This window comes from Coptis chinensis, chromosome 4 (assembly GCF_015680905.1).
Source record: "Coptis chinensis isolate HL-2020 chromosome 4, ASM1568090v1, whole genome shotgun sequence".
NCBI classification, from domain to species: Eukaryota; Viridiplantae; Streptophyta; class Magnoliopsida; order Ranunculales; family Ranunculaceae; genus Coptis; species Coptis chinensis.
This window is the reverse complement of record NC_141459.1, coordinates 46,080,357-46,086,784: the sequence shown is the minus strand read 5'-3', so window position 1 is coordinate 46,086,784 and position 6,428 is coordinate 46,080,357. Positions and strand designations below refer to the sequence as shown.

The following is a 6,428-nucleotide window of genomic DNA, read 5'->3' as shown; positions in this document are numbered from 1 at the left end:
AATTAAGTTTAGTTTCAATTCAATTCTTGTCTTAGATTAAACTCTTAAATCATTGTTCTTCATCGATTAGATAAATAAAATAGTAGATTCTTGTTCATTTCGATTTTGTCATTTACAATTATTTAGATCTAAATTCCTTTATTACTTGTTAGTCATTTCCCAGTTATTACCTAAGATTTCAATTATTGTTTAGACAAATTGCATGAAGATAGAATTTTTATATGATGTCTAGTTTTAATTCAATGGGAAATGATAGTTGTATGAATCAAGGCTAAACCTCCATTAGAGGGGTTGAAGAAGCCTTGATGAAGCTTGATCTTTGTTAAACTTAGAAATCATCGTGATAGTTATTCCACTCTAGAAACGATTAATTCACCATAAGAATGAGTTTAATCGCTCACATGCTAGTTATGAATTGGTAGAAATGCCATGTATAATTAGGGATTAGAATTACTATTTTGATATGCGAAGCATTCAATTTGGATCACGACGAGTCTGTGTTAGTAGGATTAAGTCGAGTTAAGGTGGATTCAATTCCCTTTAATTCTTTATCTAGATTCAAACCCTTAGCATTCTATCATTTTGTTATTCGTAACTTGTTAATTGAATTCACCTCGTAGTATAGAATTCCCCTAGTAAATCTCTCACTAGACTTATGATTGATTAGTTGACACGAAACCATCGCATGCTAAAGAACTAGGAGTGGAACGAACTTCCTACTCCACTATATCTTAATTTGATTGAGAGTAGAAAACTTTGATAAATTAGATACATGAAAATAGTTCTAGTTTTACTAGTGTTTAGAGTTTTCACGAGCTTTAGTCATTGGTAAAACTACTCTTTTTACGTTTATCAAATGGCGCCGCTGCCATCTTAGTTCCCTTTAGCTTTGGTTTCATAGTATAATTAGTCATTTTTAAGTCCCATTAAACCCACCCACCCTTGTTTGATTCATACTGTGGTTGTCCGTTTCAGCATTGAAAAGTTCCTCGAAAATTACGGAGCTTTTGCACCTAAATGCTCGGAACCCCGAGTGCGACTGCGCGCCAAACCGAGCGACCGCAAGGCCGCATTAATAACTTGAAGTTACACGAAGCGCACCTGCGCCCTATGCTGAAATTGCCCGATTTCCTCAGGTTTGTTTCAACCTTTCCATTTCTTCAAGTTTTCAGTGTTCTAACTTGTTATACACACTGATCACGCGTAAACAAGACGCTATTCATAAGCGAAGCAAGGAGGCATTCAGGTACTCTTTTTTTCCACACCTCGCATCTCCAGTTAGAGGTTTATACTAGTATATCAAGATTGTTTGGAGTGTTGTCATGTTTAGACTTAGACTTGCATGAGATTAAGGTCTGGCCGGAGAAAAACACCGAACGTAATTAACCGTCAACGTCAACAAACACGTCTATCTAGTATACCAATCACTACACCTCTAGCTACTATTCCACACACCACACCTGACATAATGGCTGAAGAATGAGAGACTCCTCTCTCCGACTTTTACAAAGCCTTGAGCGATAGCCCTAAATCTTGCATCGTTCTAGCCGACCCAGTGGGGGATTTTCGAATCCCCCCAAACATATTTAATTTGTTACCCGTTTTTCATGGTTTAGACAATGAAAAACCTTATCAACACATGCGTAGGATTGAACAAGTCCTTACAACATTCCACCATCCTACGGTTGGTGCGGAACAAATTAAACTGAGGGTATTTCCCTTCACCTTAGCCGATAAGGAGGCGTCTTGGTTAACTGCCCAAACGCCTAATTCGTGGACTCGTGGGCTAAACTTGTTCAATTTGTTTATGGAACATTTTTACCCACCCCTAAAGACGGATGAGATGCTTTCCAAGATTTATTTCTTTCGACAAAATCCTCATGAATCATTTTCAGAGGCTTGGAATCGTTTCACCGATCTCCTTATAGAGTGTCCACATCATAACCTAGCGAAAGACACGTTAGTTCATGCCTTTTTCAAAGGACTTCTACACCACCATAAAGAAGTCCTTGACATAATGAATGGGGGTAGTTTCCTAAGTAAAGGAGCCACGGAGGCTTACAAATTTTTAGAAGATCAAACTAAGCGCAATAATAATTTGGGGGTAGCGATGATATCTCCCGCTTTGCTAGTTCTTCTTCAACAGTTAAGGCAGCCGGTATGTTTGAGATGAAACCCGATCCAGAACTTAAAAATTTAATCGAATCTCTAACTAAAAAGGTAGATGCTATTTCTGTTCAACAAAAGCCTATCCCCGTCATGAATGTCAACTCCAACCCATGTAATTTCTGTTTGAGTCCTGAGCACCCTGACTCCTATTGTCCTCTCGCCTATGAACAACAACAATCAGAGCAAGATAATGTTTGCTCCATTAATAGCTATCCTATTCCTAATGCCCCATGGAGACAAAATCCCAACTTCAGTTGGCGAAACAATCAACAAGTTACACCTCCAGGGTTTAATAACCAAAATGTTAGGCAAGTAAACAATTATAACCAAGCTCCACCTAGGCAAGGACAAGGACAAAGTCAAGGGAATTATAATAATTATAACAACCAAGCGCAACCACGACAAGGTCAGGGTAATTATAATAGTTATTATACCAATAGAGGTATCGTTCCGGTTAACAATAATAACTATCACAACCCGCCCATAAATAATCAACGTGAGATAGTTCCAGTCGCACCACCTGTGACTACTACACCTACACAACCGGATCGTATCGACGCCTTTATACAGGTTACCCAACAAATTTTCCAATCAATGACTCAATCGAACCAACAGCTCTTACAATCCATAAATCAGAGCATACAACAATTAGCCCAAGAGAAAGCCCAATCAAAAGGCGTGTTTCCAGGCCAAGCGATATCAAACCCTAAAACAACAAACACAACCTTTGAGGTAAACGGTAATACTAGTACGGGAACTACAACCGTAGGTGAGCTAAATGCCATCACCACTCTCCGTTTTGGTAAAGTGGTTGATAACAAAGTAACTATGCCTATAGTTACCCCACCAGTAGTCCCTACACCGGATATCGAACTAGATACCAAAATAGAAACTGAAGAGCCTACCACTGTAGAGGTACCAGTCAAACTACAACCTAAGAAACAGATACCCAAGGTTAGACATCCAATTGAGGCATACGCTAAATATAGAGAGAAACCACCGTTTCCCCAGAAATTAGCCATGCTAACCAGGGATACAAACTTTGAGGAAATTAGGAACGTTTTCAAAAATCTAACGATAAACCTTCCTTTTCTCGAAGCTATTAAAAAGCTACCTAACCACGCTAAGTTTCTTAAGGAGTTGTGCACTACTAGGCGTAAGACCAACATACATAAAGACGCTTTTCTAACTGAACAGTTCCCAACTTTATTAGAAAATAATGGAATTGTTAAGTACAAGGACCCTGGTCGTCCTATTGTAAAATGCACCTTAGGAGATTCCCACACGATGACCGCTTTATTAGACCTGGGGGCGAGTGTTAACTTACTCCCGTTTTATTTGTATAAACAAATAGGTCTACAAGAAATACAACCTACAAAAATGACGTTGCAGTTAGCGGACAGGTCTATAAAGTATCCTAAGGGTGTAGTAGAAAACATGCTTGTTAAGGTTCAGGATTTCTACTATCCTACAGATTTTGTTATCCTCGATACAGAAGTCGCTAACGACTCTGTACCGATCATCTTAAGCCGCCTTCTTGGCAACCGCCAAAGCGTTTATAAATTGCCGCGATGGTAAGATGTCCTTATCTTTTGGCCATCTTTTTGTTGAGGTAAATGTTTTTAAAATGATGAAACAGTTACCAGAATCGTCTATAGATGGGGAGGTTAGCATGATTGAGAGCTTAGCTCAAGATTATTTTAACAACACGTTTCCCGAAAAACATATGTATAAATTCTTTTCTTTTGGAACTTCAGATTTTGTAAATGACTCCTACTTAGATGAAGTCAACACCATCCTTGAGTCCACACCGATTGTAGACCCTTCGGTTGCTCCTTATACTGAGTATGAAGACTTGCTACCTAAGCAAGTATTCATTACGTAAGATGAGGACCCTGACGAAACATCTATTGACTTTCCTTCCACCCTGGTGCTTAAACCTCTTCCACCGGAGTTAAAATATATTCAACTTGATCCGGATGGTAGTCATCCGGTAATTATATCTTCTCTATTATCTAAGGATGAAGAAACACGTTTAATCAGGGTGATTAGGGAACATCGGTCTGCGATTGGTTAGTCCCTAGCCGACATTAAGGGAATTGACCCTAATGTTTGCACTCATCGTACCCATTTGGAGGATAACGCGACGACTTCTCGTGAACCTCTGCGTCACTTGAACCCTGCCATGAAAGAGGTGGTTAGGGAAGATGTCTTACGATTACTCGATGCGGGTATCATATACCCAATCTCCGATAGCGAATGGGTAAGTCCCATTCATGTAGTTCCTAAGAAATCGGGGGTTACCATGGTACGTAACGCTAAGGGTGACTATGTTTTCACACAAGGTCCTATGAAATGGAGAATCTGTATTGATTACAGATGTTTAAATGCTATGACACAAAAGGATCACTTTCCTTTACCTTTTATAGATCAGATGCTCGAACGTCTAGCTGGTCATGCTTTTTATTGTTTTCTGGATGGCTACTCTGGCTATTTTCAGATTATTATTGATATTGATGACCAAGAAAAGACTACATTCACGTGTCCCTTTGGAACGTATGCCTATAAACGATTGCCTTTTGGCCTTTGTAATGCTCCTGGTACCTTCCAGCGGTGTATGTTTCATATATTTAGTGACATGATAGAGCGCTTTATGGAAGTTTTCATGGATGATTTTTCTATCTATGGAGACTCCTTCACAGATTGCTTGTCTAACCTGTCTAAGGTTTTAACACAGTGTGAAGAAAAGAGCCTCGTTTTAAATTGGGAAAAGTGTCATTTTATGGTGAAAAAGGGCATATTATTAGGTCACATTGTATCTAGTGATGGCATCGAAGTAGATAAGGCCAAACTAGATAAGATAGCGACTCTACCTATACCACGGACTGTCCGTGATATTAGAGCCTTTCTAGGCCATGCAGGTTTTTATAGGCTTTTATTAAAGATTTCTCAAAAATAGTTAGGCCTTTAACTAATCTGCTTTTAAAGGATGCCATCTTTGATTTTAATTTTAACTGTAAGAAGGCTTTTGAAACTTTAAAAAGCCTCCTAACCTCTGCACCAATTATACTGACCTCGATTGGTCTAAACCTTTCGAACTCATGTGTGATGCTAGTGATTATGCAGTTGGTGCTATCTTGGGACAGAAACTAGATAATAAGTCCACTGTTATTTATTATGCTAGTAAAACCTTAAATGATGCTCAACGGAATTATACAACTACTGAAAAAGAATTCTTAGCTGTCATTTATGCTTTAGATAAGTTTCGTCCTTATTTGGTTGGATCTAAAACTTTAGTTTACACGGACCATGCAGCCCTTAGGTACCTTCTTGTAAAGAAGGATGCTAAGCAGAGATTAATCCGATGGATTCTTCTCCTACAAGAGTTCACATTAGAAATAAAGGATAAAAGAGGGGTCGAAAATGTAGTTGTCGACCACTTATCTAGACTTACAAACGACGATGATAGTGATTCTGAGTACATACCGGACTCTTTTCCTGATGAGCATCTGTATGCTATTTTATCAGCACCTTGGTATGCTGACATTGTAAATTATTTAGCGGCTGATGTTATTCTTTATAATTGGTCAAGAAATGAACGTAAGAAGTTCTTGGCCAGAGTTAAGTTATACTACTGGGATGAGCCCTACCTTTTTAAGTATTGTGCGGATCAGATTATTCGTCATTGTATTCCCCAGTGGGAATATAATGAAGTTCTATCATTCTGCCATGACGAAGAGTGTGGTGGCCATTTTAGTGGAATGAAAACAGCCGCTAAAGTTCTTTAATGTGGATTTTATTGGCCTACCCATTTTAAGGATGCCCAAGTGCATTGCAAAACGTGTATTCGTTGCCAACAACTTGGGCGAATCACGAAGCGTAATATGATGCCATTAAACACAATCATGATAGTAGAAATTTTTGATGTTTGGGGCATTGATTTCATGGGTCCCTTCCCTATTTCCCACGGTTTCATTTATATTCTAGTTGCCGTGGACTACGTGTCTAAATGGATAGAGGCCATGGCTTGCCGTAGCAATGACCATAAGACAGTGGTATTTTTTTATTAAGGAGTATATTTTCTGTCATTTTGGCATTCCTAAAGCCATCATTAGTGATGGTGGAACACATTTTTGCAACAGAGTTGTTGCATCTCTAGTGAAAAAGTATGGAGTTACACACAAGGTAGCAACTCCTTATCATCCACAAACTAGCGGACAAGTAGAAGTTTCTAATAGGGAAATCAAAAAGATTTTAGA

At 38.8% G+C, this 6,428-nt stretch overlaps 1 non-coding gene across 1 annotated transcript; it reads right to left on the bottom strand.

The window, feature by feature from the left end:
• Positions 1-1,843: 1,843 nt before the first annotated feature.
• Positions 1,844-1,947, bottom strand: LOC147503701 (small nucleolar RNA R71). The gene has a single exon (XR_015194072.1). It is a non-coding gene; the product is annotated as a small nucleolar RNA R71 (small nucleolar RNA).
• Positions 1,948-6,428: the final 4,481 nt, after the last annotated feature.